General features: G+C 41.8%; 1 protein-coding gene across 1 annotated transcript in view; it reads right to left on the bottom strand.

Moving 5' to 3' along the window:
• vegfc (vascular endothelial growth factor c) overlaps window positions 1–16,433 on the bottom strand; it is a 138,256-nt gene that overhangs the window by 115,212 nt on the left and 6,611 nt on the right. The window lies entirely within an intron of this gene.

Raw genomic sequence — 16,433 nt, 5'->3', positions numbered from 1 at the left:
ACATTGTACTTCCTGATTAGAAACCCAAAAGCATTATGGGAACTGCTTCGACACTTAGAGCATGATTATCCAACAAATAATACTAAGACAAAGAATAATAACAGTTCTGACCAAATAAGGCTCTGATACACAACCCTCAAACAGCTTTACATTGGGCGGGGTGCAGTTTTTTTTGGGTTTTTTTTGTCTGAGGGGGGCCACAATTAGGGGTGTGAATCTTCCCTGGTCTCACGATTCAATTTGATTCAACAAGTAACATCATTAGGAAATAATTGATTATGGTCTGTCACTGCATCGATGCAGAACCGTTAAGGACCGCATTGCAATGCATCGATGCAATGATTCATTTCAACACCCCTAGCCACAATGTCAGACTTTGAAATCCCCTGATCTAGAGCTTACTTACTACCTGGCAGCAGCTCTGAGGCAATGTGAATACGGGTCAGGTAGCGGGTTGACATTAATGGGTCAATGTGTCTGGAGTTGATTTAAGGATAATTGCTGCTTGCTGGTCAGTTCTGGCCCTGAGAGGACTCTGACTGAGGACTCTGACAGTCAACAGTTCTCTGATCAAATACATCCACACACAAATGTTCACACGTGCCTGCACACACACACACACACACACACACACACACACACACACACACACACACACACACACATGCAGGTTTAAGTAAAGAGGACCTACAGTAGATACACACACGCACGCACGCACGCACGCACGCACGCACGCACACCCACACACACACACACACACACACACACACACACACACACACACACACACACATACACACATGCATGCCATGGCAACACTGTCAGTTTTAATCTCAGTTACATTTCAACTGCTTATTGATTCAAACCTTTTTTTGGGTTGAAGAATCTGAGTGTTAAACCAGCTGTTCATGTCAGCACACACACACACACACACACACACACACACACACACACACACACACACAAAGAGAGAGTGAGAGAAAGAGAGAACATCTGCAACACCTTACAGAAATAGAAAAAAAAATGTTTTATACTTTTTAAAAATGTTATGTGTCAGAGGGCAAGGTGCAGTTAGAGAAACACCCAGAGAGACAATGGACAAGGGGCCTTGTGAATTTCTGTGTTTTTCTGGCAGCTCATTACTTTGTCCCAAAATTTAAAAAAACGGAAAGTATGTGTGTAGCCACAGTTAGAATACTGAACATTTTCTGTTATTTAAAATTCTCTCATACAAAGCTGCTCAGTTATAAACTTCTGAAAATGTTAAAGAAAACTTTCCAAATGTGGGAAAAAGCGACAAAAGTTTAAAAAAAAGCAACAAAAACACCGGAAAATGCTTCAGAAATGTTGAAAAAAGCAAGACAAGAACTGCGAAAAAAAACAACAATAATGTCTGAAAAAGCTTTGAAATGGTCGAAAAAAGGTACAAAAACATCATACAAAGCAACAAACTTCGGAAAAAGTGTCATACAACTGTTAATACACAGATATTTCTTAGAGTGTGCACTCCGTAATTGACAAAGATCCAACAATTTCCCCCATTCTCGCCCATTTTGAAATCAAAGTTGTGACACCCCTACACAAGACATAATGGATCCACAGTGCTGGATAGTGCGTCATGTTCTCAGTAGAACAACTTGCTAATCTGCATGTTTTTAGTAGAAAGACTGCTTCTGGGCCTCTCAGCTGTGACCATCTCACTTCATTATGCATTCTATCCTCATTGACCCTCTTTCACCTTCAAGTCACTCCCATTCACGCTCCCATTCACCCCTCTCCTATTCAGACTTACACAGCCTAAAACAGTGTGTCAACTGCTGAGGGCTGCAGGTCAGTCCAGCACCAACAGGTTCACCCTCAGATGTCACAACACTCTGAATGAGCCCTCGCATTCTTTGAGTTCAAAGAGCATCAAGATGAGTCAAAAAGCCCTAAAACTGGACTGCCAAAATGAGTCCCAGAGGATGGAATCAGACAGAAGGTATTAAGAGTAGTTTTAAGACTTATCTGTACATACATGTAATCAGTGTGCAATTTGTGGAAAATGCAGAGGGGGGGGGGTGTTTTTTGATGATGCACAACTAGGGCTGGGCGATAAAACGATCTCGATATGGGATCGGGATAAAATTCAGGTCGATAACGATGATTAACTTTGGACATATTTTACTTGATTTGGATAGATCTAACAGCCTATCACACAGCAGAAATAAACGCCATTCCATTTCAGAAGGTAATGCACACCAAAAGTTGGTTGCCAACCGCCAAAAAACGTCAATAGAAGAAGAAGTTTTTGGCTTGCTCGTCAAAGTACACGCCCATTTCCTACGCAGAGCATTGTTTGAGCTACCGGCGGTGAAGAAAATGGAAGAAATGAGTGGAACCAAGGGGCATGGGCACAAAAGCGATGGTGAAAGTGAACTTGCGTCATCATCCAAAACTGAGGAACTTGTTGACAAAAAGGTAACGGGACGTCAATTATAAGGAAGTGGTTTGGATATCTCAAAAGTGACAAAGCGCAGATTAACGCGGTCTGCAAAATATGCTGTCGGTCGGTGTCGACCAAGACGGGAAACACAACCAATCTTTTCTGTCACTTGAAAAGGTACCATCCCAGCGAACAAAGCGAAAGTTTGAAAATGTGGGCCCATGTTAACGTTAGTCTGCCCACAAGTTTTGTCCAACGTCCTAGTGGATCTTCTGCTGTTAGCAGCTCTAGCGCGGCTGAAAAACAACAATCAATCGTGTCGTCTTTTGCGACCATTGCCCCATATGAAAAGTGAATGTGATATAGTCACAGCTTTTAGTTTTATTTACAATTATTTGCATTTACATTACTAACTTATACTGTTTTGTTAAAGCAGATAAAGCATGTTTGCAAAGTTAAATGTTTACATTTAGATGTTATTCAATATATTCTTTTATCACACAATATATTCTAAACCAAGCCATGTTTGCACAGTTAAATGTTACATTGTGTTATTCTATTTTTTATCTTAATAAACTATATTCTAAAGTTTAACTAATGAACCTCTGGTTTTTTCAGGCTTCAGTCATTATCTATTATACTCTTCAAACTGGCAGCATTATCATATCATATATCGTGATAAATATCGATATTGATGAAAAAATTATCGTGATCAAATTTTTTGCCATATTGCCCAGCCCTATGCACAACAAAACAAAACATGCAATAATTAAATCCCCCTTCCAATGCCATGGATATAGAGCCAGCCATACCAAAACACTGATTTATGAACTTCAATGTTCAATGGAAAATAATCTCAGAATGAAATAGCACATGGTGTCAACATAAAACACAGCGCTTTCAAGTTGGAGAGCGGAGTTCACTTTGCGGTCGAAAACAAAATACTTTGCACCCAGGAAACGCTCAGTGGTTCCTCGGGAGCGTTTTAATCCAAATCCGATCCTTTTCCTAAACTTAACGAGTCATTTTGGTGCCTAAACTTAACTGTCGTCGCCGCATGATGCTCACTTTTCTGGCTAAACTCCACTACCACGGCCCCTGAAAGGACCGTCATCTGGCGGTGCCTGTAGCCGGCTCACAGTCACCTATTGGCGGCTAAACAACTGCTGCTGGTAGCCGGCGTCCCGGAGCTCTGTAGCGGCTAAATACAACCAGCAACTGCTGCTTGGATTTTATCCTTCTATGGCAGTATGTGTTGATGTTACAGCGCTTTACTTAGTTTAAAATACTTCTATTTTAGGTATATAATATATGGTCTATTGGTGAAGTAGCATTGATCACTTTGAGGGGGAGGATACATTTTGTACCCACTGGGGATAAAAATAATTCAGCAGAGGCAGGGATATGTAGACCAGAAAGAGGAAATCCCACGCATCCCCCCCCCAGAAAATTGCATCCTGCATGTAATACATTCAGCAAGGAAAATATATTTGTACTTTTTAAGGTCCAGCTAGGTTGACTATAAATGAAACACATTTTTAGATGCAGACAGATGGAGTGAGGAGAGGGAGGGAGGTGAGTATTGAATAGAAGAGATGGATGGGGAAAGACAGAGAGAAGGGAGGGAAAGGGAGTATGTTTTATCAGGTTTCATTAGCTTGGATTAGGTTTTTATCCGAGTGTCAGTCCTGTGATGGATGTTAAGATTACAAAACGAACATTGTTACATTTATTTTGGGATTATCTAAAACTCTTCATCCTGACAGAGACCTGGCTCATTCTGGATGTTCTGAGGACATTTGTATTGTGTCCTCTACACAAACAGAACTGTTGCTGGACATGGTATTAGCTGAAAAAGTGGACTCCTAAGGCCTGGTCACACCAGCATTAAAAGTCCAACTGAAATCATATTTAGCCATCCATTTTTGTAGGAAGGAGCCTGAGACCCAAGATTTTCATTGACAACGACTGCTTTTGTAATGGTTGTGCATTTGATGATAAATAACTTGAAACTTGGAACATTAACTTCTAGAGGTGTGACGAGGATCTCGCGAGATTAAAACATTATGATATTTCTTGTCATGGTTAAAAGTTGTAGCGATATCAGTACACAAGTGCAGAATTACGTTATTACTGGTGATAACCAATTCACGTTAAAGCAATCGACGGTACCTGAGAGTGCGTAAGCGCAAACTTCTCTGTCCTCTCTACATGTTTCACAGAGAGCAGAGCTCAGCTCCGACACACACACATACACACAAACACACACACACACACACACACACACATACGCAGAGATGCAGTGTAGACGGAGTGAAAGTAACGCCGTCTCTCCAGTTTGTTCGTCATAGTGAGACACGGCGGTGGAGCAGATCTGTGAGGTAGGAAGGGGCCTGGTTATGGAAGGCTTTGAGGGTGAGGAGGAGGACTTTAAACTGGATGCGTTGGGAAACAGGGAGCCAGTGGAGGTGAGGGGACGGGCAGCAGAGTTTTAGATGTATTGGAGTTTATTTAAGTTAATTTTTATTTGTTAATAATTATTTAAATTTGCAGGTCAATCATAGAGGATGCTGTTGCAGTAGTCAATTCTGGAAGTGATGAAGGTGTGAATCAAAGTTTCGGCAGCAGAGAAGGTGAGTGATGGGCAGAGACGGGTAATGTTTTTGAGGCGAAAGAAGGCAGTTCTGGTTATTTGGTTGATGTGGTTTTCAAAAGCGAGGTTGCTGTCGAAGATGACTCCCAGGTTACGGATGTGTGGTGATGGTCAGGGAGGAGGATATAGCTGTGGGGATGGATTTGGTAGAGATGTAGATCTGGACATCATCGGCGTAGCAGTGGAAGTGAAGACCATGTTTGCGTATGATATTTCCGAGTGGCAGGATGTAAAGGATGAAAAGGAGAGGACCAAGCACTGAACCTTGGGGGATGTCTTATGACAGAGGAGCAATGGAGGAGGTGCAGTTGTTGATGTGTATGAACTGTTGTCTGTTGGTGAGATAGGAACAGAGCCAGGAGAGTGTGGTGCCACTGATGTTGCAGTAGGTTTCCAGTCGGGACAGGAGGATGGAGTTGGTTGATGGTGTGGAAGGCTGCAGTGAGGTCAAGCATGATAAGAACGGTGAGGTGGCCAGAGTCAGAGGAGAGGACGAGGTCATTGGTGACTTTGAGGAGGGCTATTTCAGTGCTGTGTTGTGAGCGGAATCCAGATTGAAATGGTTCAAACAGGTTATTGGAGGTGGGTTTTAATTTGGGCAGTGACAACACGATCCAGGATTTTTGATAGGAAGGGGAGGTTGGATATGGGTCGGAAGATGGACATGGTGTCCGGGTTTAGACCAGGTTTCTTAAGGATGGGGGTGACTGATGCAAGTTGTGGGGACTGATCCAGAACTGAGAGGGGAATTGATGATTGTAGTGATGAGCGAGGCGATGGATGGTAGACAGGTCTTAATGAATGCTGATGTGATGGGATCAAGGCTGCAGGTAAAGCGGACAACAGTTACACTTATCAAAACTTCACGCAGACAGCGTTTGCTGCAATGAAATATAATAGCGAGATCGTCTTGCACTGTTTAACTTCCGAGACAGACAGGTGTTCTCTATTGCTCTGGTGACTGACAGGCTGAGGTTGTAAAGCATAAAGGCAATTTAAAGTGCTTTACATGAAACATTAAAGAGCAATTAAAAACGGCCATGAAAATAAAACGAGAATAAATAAATAAAAAGGAATAAGATACAAATACAAGAATACAAGTTATAGTGCAAGAAATTAATAATTTTTTGATTAATAGGTTGTAGGGACGGGTTTGGGAGGAGAGAGGGACGCCACAGTTATTAGGACTGAAGAGGTTAGTTATACAGGAAAGAAGCCATTTGAGTTTGTGGCAAAACCTTTTACAGTGCTCATTTTTCATTTTGTGACTTTCAATTAAATAAGTCATATTTCTTTGTTGAAGTTTTCTTTAAAATAGTGTTAAAATCTTGTCTTGTCTCATTCTCGTGAACCCAATCTGGTGTCTTGTCTCGTCACAGCCCTATTAACTCCATATAGCTGAGCAGTAACAACATGCCATGGTAACAACATGCCATGTATAAGTGATACAAAAAACTCAGCTGTTGTTTTGTACCAATCAACGCTAGCATGTGACGAACAGTCTGGTTCAGTGGAAGACGTTCAGGATGGTTCAGGATTCAGGGTTCAGCAGAGGCTACATGCACACTAATATATTTTCATTTTAAAATGATCTCCGTCTTCCAGTTGTACCAGTGGGCGGGCCCAGTACGGTCGGGCCCAACCCACAATTCCATCCTCCCTGTGTGCCGTGCTGAGCTTTGCAGGGAGTGACGAGGTCGGAGTCTACATGTCAAATTACAACTTAGCTTTCTGAAATGATATTAAAACCAGGATCAGTCCTTTTCTGTGAATGATCAGCAGCGATTAGAGATGAACACACACACTCCTGTCCAGGTTTAATGAGCAGGAGACCCACCACTGTATGACCTCCTTCAGTGTTCAATTTGTTCAATAAAAGAATGTCAGAAGTGATGTACTTTTATTTGTTTTAAATTCAACAAGCAATTTGATTTATTTTAAAGGTATACTAAAATCAGCAGAAATGCAGAACTGAGTACATTGTTATGTTTATTTATCAGTCCCTCCAGGATTTGTGCAGGGATTTCCCTGGCTTTTTATAGCACTAGGTGCAGATGACATCATACACTCATTTGCATATTAGTGTCATCATCACGCAATTATTTGCATGTGCTTAGAGGCTGTCGGTAGCGACGGAGAGATATTTTCTGACCTATAGATGTTGTTATATGGTTGTATAGTCATGTTAAACGGTAAGTGTCAAATAATGAGATAAATGCATTTAGACGTGAGCCCTGTAGTCGTCTTCCCTGGTCACAGTGTATATATACTCACCTTGTGTCATTTTTCAGTTGCCAGATTGTTGTAGTACCTTGTGTGTCTCACACTCCAGCGTTTTTTCCTGGTGCTTGTTTTCCCAGTGTTTCTTAGACCTCTAGCTTGTATTCCAACTACGTTTACTGCCTGCCAATTTTGTACCTTTGCCTGGATTGTTCTCGGGACAATAAAGCTTTGTACTCCCTGCTCTGAGTCGTGCTTTTGGGTCCGTCGTTGTACTGTGACTATACAATCTGGCCACAATGGACTCAGCCGACTCCGAGGCAGTGAGAGCAGCACCTTCCTTGAAGGCGGGTACATTGTTGAAGTTTAAAACTATTGGATCTGCCCAGAGCCACTCTGGATCTGCTATAACCAATCGCTAACGTTTGGTCATGACGTATGTCATGCGCATGTGCAACAAGGGGGGAGACTTAGGCTTATATGTAGCATTAGCATCGCTAGCATTAGCCTTAGCCAACTCCTTCACCACTAACGGAGCGAGCTGGAAAATCAAACTTTTCCCGAACCCCGTGGGGAGGAGGGCCACAACATCATGGCCACCAACAAAACTCAGCAAAGGTTGTTCTTGCTCTGCTTTAACTTCTGGATATTCGGCAGCGTTGCTACAACGGACCGAAAGGCTTTCTCCGCCACCATTACGGAACTACAACTCTAGCGCACGGCCTCAACGTCATCGTTCTCAGCCACTCCCTCTGTTCGCAGATTGGACCGCCAAAAATTTGGCTGGAGAAAACCCAAGACTATACCGCGAACCCAGACGTAGTACTGAAGGGAAAATGAAAATTGGTCTCCATCAGCAGAGCAAGCCTTTGCTTGTCTGAAGAAAAGTTTCTCTACTGCTCCAGTGCTGGTCCTTCCGGACCCGCAACGTCAGTTCGTGGTGGAGGTCGACGCCTCCGATGTGGGTGTTGGGGCCATCCTGTCTCAACGTGCCTCACAGGATGAGAGGCTTCACCCATGTGCCTTCCTGTCCCGCAAGCTGTCAAGGTGCAGAGAGGAACTACGACGTTGGAAACAGGGAGCTGCTGGCGGTTAAGGTGGCTTTGGAGGAGTGGCGTCACGGGCTTGAGGGGGCGGAGCAGCTGTTTCTGGTGTGGACGGACCACAAGAATTTGGAGTACCTGCCAAGAGACTCAACTCACGTCAGGCGAGATGGGCCTTATTCTTTAACAGATTTAACTTTACCCTGTCCTACCATCCTGGCTCTAAAAATGTAAAACCCAATGCCTTGTCACGCCTTTTTGACCCAGATCTGTCTCCTGAGGTTCCTACTAACAACAGATTTTCCAAAATGGTGCATTTTATTCCTCTGCCTAAATGACCCTCTGCTAAGGAGACGGCAGAGGTTATGCTGTCCCATGTTTTCAGGCTGCATGGATTGTCTACGGACGTAGTGTCGGATCGAGGTCCCCAGTTCGTCTCGCAGTTTTGGAGGGCTTTCTGCGCGTTAATTGGGGCCACCGTCAGTTTGTCTTCCAGGTACCACCTGTAGTCTAATGGACAGACGGAGAGACTCAACCAGGAGATGGAGACGGGTCTTCGCTGCCTGGTCTCCCGGACGTGCTCTTCCTGGTCCAAACAACTGTTGTGGGTGGAGTATGCCATACATGTGGAGTTTGTTGTGTGACACCATGCAGGAGAAATATATCTGTATAGTTTAACTATTTAGATCGAAGTTATGGCAGGAGTTGTCATGAAAGCCTTATTTCCAGAGAAATACGTGTGTTTATTGATGTCAGCAGAGATGTATAGTAACGAAGCAGAACTACTTCACTACTGTACTTAAGTACTAAAAGGCTGTATCTGTACTCTACTGGAGTATTATTTTTATCTCCTCCTTTGTTTGTAGAACCAGAAACACCACCTTCAAGACCTTCAACTTCGAGTGATCTTGGTGGTGAGGGTGAGGAAGGAGACCACCCCTGGCCCTACTTAGAGTCCATGTTTTCATTTGTCGGAGTTAAAGACAATTCATATAGAATGAAGTGCCTACTCTTCCTCCCGAAAGATTGCAAAATAATGGCCTTCAAAAATTCACTGTTGAATTTGAAGAAACATATCAAGGTAAGTTCCAAATATAATACACAAATGGCACACAAGCTTGAGCTATCAGTAAGCGCTAGCTAACTACATTCCTGTCCTTGTACTGCTGCTACAGCCAAAGGAATTGTGAGTGTCTTTTAAGCTAAACATTTGAAATAATATAAACAACATGATTAGTAGTAAATTTTAAATGCAATACTTAAGTACAAAAAATGTTGAATACTTTAGTACTTCCACTTAAGTGTGGTGCTTAAAGAGCACTTCAACTTCTACTCAAGTCACTTTTTTGATAGAGCTTAGTCTGGGTCTCTAGTATTTTATACATGTCTGGATGTCAGTAATGCTAATGCTGCAACTTGGTTACAACATTGAATGTGATTTGATTAATAAGTGCTACTGGTGCGCGTTTGATTATTAATCTGATTTGGGACTGAAAATGCTACACTGCTCCCGCAGCGGAGCTTAGTTATTGTACAAGCGAGAGAATAAATCCTCCGTTCGCCAGTCCAACCACAGGGACCGCGGCATGACAAGACAGTCACCTCGTGCCCCTGTGTAGGCAAACAATTTATTGTCGCTGCACAGAGTCAGCTGTTTAGCTCACCAGAGGCATGAAATAACATTCCCCTAGTTAGACAAACTCTCAGACCTCTGCTATGACGTCAGTCAGGCCAGAGTCCTGAGTAAACAAGGAGTGATTATGGTCAGAACCTCGAAAATCAAGACTCCAAGTGCTCTTTTTTCTTTCTCTAAAATGTGCTCTCCTTTCCTCTTTTAAACACGAACCTAACACACACACAGACGCGCATACACGTGCGTTAAACAGGTAACGGCTAGCCCATAGCCACGTGGCGCTGCAACCCAGCTCCACTACCCACCATCTTGCGGTTAAATAGCCTGTTTGTGTATCTCCTTTTTCTGTAACACGTGTTGAAAAATCACAGTGTTCCCCGCCATTATCAGCTACCAGGAGTAGCCATTTTTGTAGTCTTGTAGACACACACACACACACACACACACACACACACACACACACACACATGCACGCACGCACACACACGTCTGCTACATGTCTGTTGTTTTGCTTTTGTTGTAGTTTGTAACAAGTATATAGGTTTATTTATTGAAGAACTATTGATTGACAATTAATAATTTGGAAGTTAAATAAATTCTATAATACTTTAAAGAGCAATTGTTTGTGATTATTGTGTATCTATTGTAATAACAGCAGGTCAGCATTCGAATTTCACCCTTCTTTTGTTCCTTTCCAAAATTAATCAAATTAATTAAGATCTGTATTTTAAAGGAAACACCACCTATGAGACTGTTTCACAGTTCAGTTATTGGTCCCTGATTCCAGGGTGGTGCCCCGTTTTGATTGTTTGTCAATTTGGTAAAGTTATAAATACACGTATTCATAACTTTATTAATATTGATAAAAAATCTTTGATAAATAATAACTGAATCTGTACCCTTACCAATTCACAACACTCTTACATCAAACTCAAATCATACTCAAACCACCACCAAAGCCTTCACCTGTTAATCTCCGTGTCCATCTTTGAAAGGGCTTTTTGGATAGCTAGCTTTTTGGAAATTCTAATATTTTCTTTTGAACCAGAAACTTTAATGTTGTGTCACACTCCAGTTGAAATATTTGAACTTGTGCAGAAACGAGAATGGCGCAATGGACACCATTGCCATCATTCGCTTCGCCAGGCGTCTTTTCACGTCTTTGCATTGACTTTGTATGTATGTATTGGTAAGACGTTTTTTTTCCCTGAAAAAGTGGGGTCATCTTATATTTGGGGTCTAGACTTTTTTATGTTAATACAACCACAACAACAGATGTCGCCAACAACACAAAATGAGTAAAACGCATGTTGCCCTCCTAACTGAAGCGAGTCACCATCCCTCACAGCTAGCTAGTGCCAGGGCCTGAAACATGGAGAGACACAGCGATCGTCTCGAACAAAGTCTCAGCTGGACTCAAAGCTGGTTTTAACATAAGGGATGTCACCTGTTTCAACAGCCAATAGAGAAGTCAGCTGGTAAAGTCAGCTATAAACTACAGAAATTAAATTATCCACAATCCATTTGATTTTAATGTTACAAACAGCTGGTTGAAATGGCAGAGTTTTAGACGGAGCCTCAACGACCGCCCGAAAGCACGGTAACGTTATGTGATCAAGCGAGATAGAGAGAGACTGAAGAGAGAGAGCGCCCAGCGGCGTTGGAACCAAGCAGTGAATCAGCTAAATAAAACATGTTTTCGCCGATTCATCACTAGAAGTGTAACTGTATCCACGTTCATATTTAGACGCAACAAATGATATATCCAGCTACAAAAAAGCCTAAAAGTCAGAAGTTAGAACGGAAGTACATTGAGGCGTTGTCATGGAGATGGAATAAAAATAGCCAGAGCAAACAGCCAGAGAAAATCTTACCGTGGTCCTCAAAGCAGCCGCTTCCAAGAGATTGACAGGAGAGTGTGTGATTACGTGACTGAAAAATGGAATGATGGGATGCGCATTACCAGAGCAGTCATTCAGCTGAAGGCCTTGGAAACTGTTAATTTAAATGTGACACTTTCATCTAAAAACATATTGAAAATATTATTTTATTTAAAAGATGTTAAAAACAACAGCCTACCTCGGACCAATACGGTAATCACGCTGCGCAATCTGCGCGAAACACAGGCGGTGTGAACACAGCATAAGGAAGGCAAACAGATGCTTAACAGAAGCATACTGTGTGTCTTTGTCTTTGAATCTGAAAAAACACTGTACATTTTTAGAGTGATATTTATAGTTGACATGGTTGGCATTTAGAGCCGATGGACACGTATCTCAACACTCAGGCAGGGCAGTGAGACTGAGCTGGACGGTCCACAGAGAAATCACAGAACATTCCTTCGAAATAACTGCTAATTACACATACATTCTTCTGCAGACTCCAGGGGGTTGTGAAATATGGGCAAGAGATAAAGACAGACAGACAGAGAGAGAGAGAGAGAGAGAGAGAGAGAGAGAGAGAGAGAGAGAGAGAGAGAGAGGGGGTGAAGCAGTTGTGTAGAGAATAAATAGAAACTAAAATGAGAGATTATGTGGTGACTGGGTCTAAGGCTAAAGTAAGAGACAAAGAGCATTGGTATTGCTCTATTCCTCGTCATCTTCCTTGTGATGAAGCAAAAGTGATGGAGCAATGTAACACCGCTGAGGGCGAGGGAGATATGCTGGCATTGTGACGGGTATTTCACCACATCTATCTGTCTACAGAGTGAAGGGTGAATCTGCAGATTACATGAAGGTTGTAACTTTCTGGCGAGCTACAGCTCCCTGTTAAAAACCATCATCACTCCCATCATCATTGAATTTCAAAGATAACAGTAATATTTCACTTGGAGCAAGGTTTTGTCATCCCAGCTTGGCCAGTACGTTGTATACTTTAAAGGGTCCTGGAGGGAAAACCAAATGTAAGAATTCATCCCTGAGACACAAACCGTTTCTGAACTCAGATGGAAAATCTCACACACGACATGAAGGTGAAGTGGACTGAAGTGTCTCTAAGTGTAGAAACATGAGCACTAAGATGGTTTTTAAACGATCTCAGTAGGAAATACATTCATGTGCAAGACTTTTTAATTTGCTAATACATTGTAGAGGAAACTTAAAGCTACTCTAAACAATGTTTTCATATGAACAATAAATCAGATATGTAATGTGAAAAGGCTCACTTGTAGTGACTAACCCACACAGAATTATCATTCGACTCTACAGTTCCTCTCAGTTCTATCAAGCCTTTTGCATCTTTCCACTCACTGATTTGGTTTTACATCATGCAACTTTCTGTTTGATTCAGTCTCAGCACTCTCATCAACCCTGTTACCTGCCCCTAAATGACCCAAAGATCAATGATTGCAGGTTAAAACACCACATTATGATTAATCCTGTCTCCTACAAAGTAGGTCCCGATATGATCCCACATTTGATCCCAACCATAGACTGTAAAAATAACAGACGTAGCATCGGTGATGTCACCCAATGGGTTGTGGACTGCTCTTTTGAAGCCTCAAGTTTGCATTTTGGCCATTGCCATTTTGGTATTTTGGAGCCAGAAGTGACCATATTTGGACAAAAGGGCAGCGTCTTTTGCGTCTAAGCAAGTTGTGAATAGTTTTAATGTACCTGCGCTAAGCTAAACACTAAAGAGGGGAAGTCACCGGCTGGTAAATGCAGAACTCCAGGTACTGGCTTTATACAGTTCATTTGCATGTATGGCAGCACAGAAACTCAGCAGACTTTCTGTGCAGACTTTAAGTTACTAGCTAACACTAGCGCTAGATAGCTATCTTTGGTTGACAAGGTGCTCCGAACACTGACATATTTTTAGCTCCCAAAATGGTCCAATCAACTTTAATGAAGTGAAAACTCAAAGTTTAAAATGAAAACATGGACAGCAGCTCAAAAACAGGTTGAGGTCTATTTTTAAAGTCCACAGTGTTAGCATGGTTAGCATTGCTAAGCCTCTGTCCTGATGGACAGGTCCTAAAGCATCCCCTGCTTTATCGTCTGTTTTAAAATAAATGGGACCATCATTTACTAAATGAACATCATGCTGTATTGAAGAAGACATGAAACTAGTGATTGAGACCATAAACTCATTATGAAAATGTTTACTGAGGTAATAAATCAAATGAGAAGAAGGCTAATTTTCTCATAGACTTTTTTTTGGAGCCAGTGGAGTCGTCCCCTGTTGGAGAGAATGCAGTTTAAGGCACTTCCGCATTGGCTTCGCTTTTCAGACCCAAAAGTTGCAACTTGATCTCAATGCGGGTTGTAAAATGACCTTTTACTGCCAGACTAACATGTTGTACAGAAGAGGTAGGGTGTACAAAACACATGAATTGTCACCAAAGATCATAGATTGTCTTCCACTTTAAGTCCCCATTGAGTTTTTCAATGTTCTGCCAAGCACAATCTCTCCCTGAGCTTTACAATGTGATTCCAGTTGCCTAGACACAACTATGAACATCAACATTGCTGTGGTTACCCGGTGTGGACAATGAAATCAAATGAAAATCCCTGGAAGGGAAGATTTTTGCAGATGTCCTACCACCGAGCCTGTCCTCTTCAGTACTTCAGTACTCTGATGCACTGCCATGTGTGGAAAAAACCCTGCCATCTGGTACTTCAGGAAGGAGTTTCCGTAAAGTACTATGTTGGGATTTAGGAGGCACAGGTTCAGTTATTAGCAATTATCAAAGGTATTTTAACAATATTAATAAAGTTATGAATATTGATAACTTCATTAAATAAAATAAATAATAAACAGGGCACCACCCTGAAGTGCCAATAACTGAACTGTGGATACAGTCTCGAAAGGGGGTGTTCTCCTAAAAATCTCACACGTGTTATTACAACACATACACAAATAATCACAGACAACTGAGCTTTAAAAAGGTATAATAGAAGTGATTTAGTTTCAGCAATACCGAACATTCTTCAAAAATTCTTCAATCAATCCATTATCCAACAACTACAAACCAAAGGCAAAACAAGCAAGTGTGTGTGTATGTGTGTGTGTGTGTGTGTGTGTGTGTGTGTGTGTGTGTGTGTGTGTTTGTGTGTTTTTTGTGTGTGTGTGTTTCTAGTGTTTCGTGAGAATTTACTTTTGGTGGTGGGTGGTGCAGGATGTGACAGCACGGCGTGTGATGGCTGGGTTCAGTTATAAACTAGTCAAACAAAGGTTTATGAACTCTTTTTTTTTCAAATGACTATGTAAGATAATTTATAAAGAAATAACTATTTACATATGAAACAAACCAGACTAGAAGATGATACAGATGAAGTGTAGCCTATGATGTGCTTTATCAATTACATCTAGTTGTTTGTCAAATACATTTTATGGTTCAACTCAATGTTAAAACTATACTATGATCCATACAGAAAGTTACACGTTATTATAAATCTTAACACTTTAACTCCTGTTAAATCTTATTACACTTAAGGCTATCCAAGTTAACTCTTGTTCATTTGGTTTGTTACAGATCATTGTTCGTTTTTTAAAGTGTTTTAAGCCCTATTTGCACGGGATTAGTTTTACCTGGTGACCTCTATTCATTTATAATAATTAAGAATCGGCCATACGGCCATGTCTGTAATTTGTCAAGTAAAAATTCCCCCGCAAATGACCTACCATATTAGGTCCTGTGATAATATGAGCCCCATGCGAATGTGATTTCTTCTGTCCTTTATCATTTTTAAAGGTTTTTGTTTCCTATGTGCCTTTTTATCCCTCTAGCAAAAATGAATATGGGATGGCTGCGGACGCCACCTATCATGGCCAACGTAGTCTGGACCACTGCCCGACCAGAGACCTCCGTCCCCGAGTCAATGTGCTCCCCACGGCTTCGTCCAAGGGCTGACAGTGATGCTGTGTGGGTGCTGCCGCGGCAGGGATAGGGGATGCGCCTTTGGTAACCTCTACCGGACATGGCACAATTCGATACGGAACCCCGACCCAAGTGCAGTGCGGTGGCCTCATCCTGGCCATCCTCCTTCGGGTAGCCAACTCTCGGGGTACAGATATGTCAGTAAATTCAAGTAAAAACGGGCTTAGCTTATCCCATGCGAATGCGCCACACAAAACTCAGATGTGGGAGGGTAATTTCTAAATTACACGAGGTCAACAGATGATATTAATACTGTGCGAATAGTGCTTTAATCCGTGTTTTGGGGAGCCTTAACATTAAACAGGCTGTTTTGTAGCCTACTATAACGTTACATGTCCGTGTTGCACTCATTAAGATCTCACCTGAACAGATTTCTGTAATTCTAACAACTCTGGATTGTAGTTTAAAACGTTTACAGCAAACAATAAAATGCTGGGTTTTATTCGGGCTTTAGTGCATAAATAATGTTACAGTTGATGGGTATGGTTACGGAGAGAACGGGAACTGAAGGCTCAGTTAGCAACTATTAGCAATTAGTAAGCTGCAGTTAACTTCAAATATACAGTAGATCAGCTCAA

Source organism: Sander lucioperca, chromosome 4 (assembly GCF_008315115.2).
Source record: "Sander lucioperca isolate FBNREF2018 chromosome 4, SLUC_FBN_1.2, whole genome shotgun sequence".
Taxonomy (NCBI): Eukaryota; Metazoa; Chordata; class Actinopteri; order Perciformes; family Percidae; genus Sander; species Sander lucioperca.
Note: the sequence above shows the minus strand (reverse complement) of the source record. Positions and strands in the feature narration are given on the sequence as shown.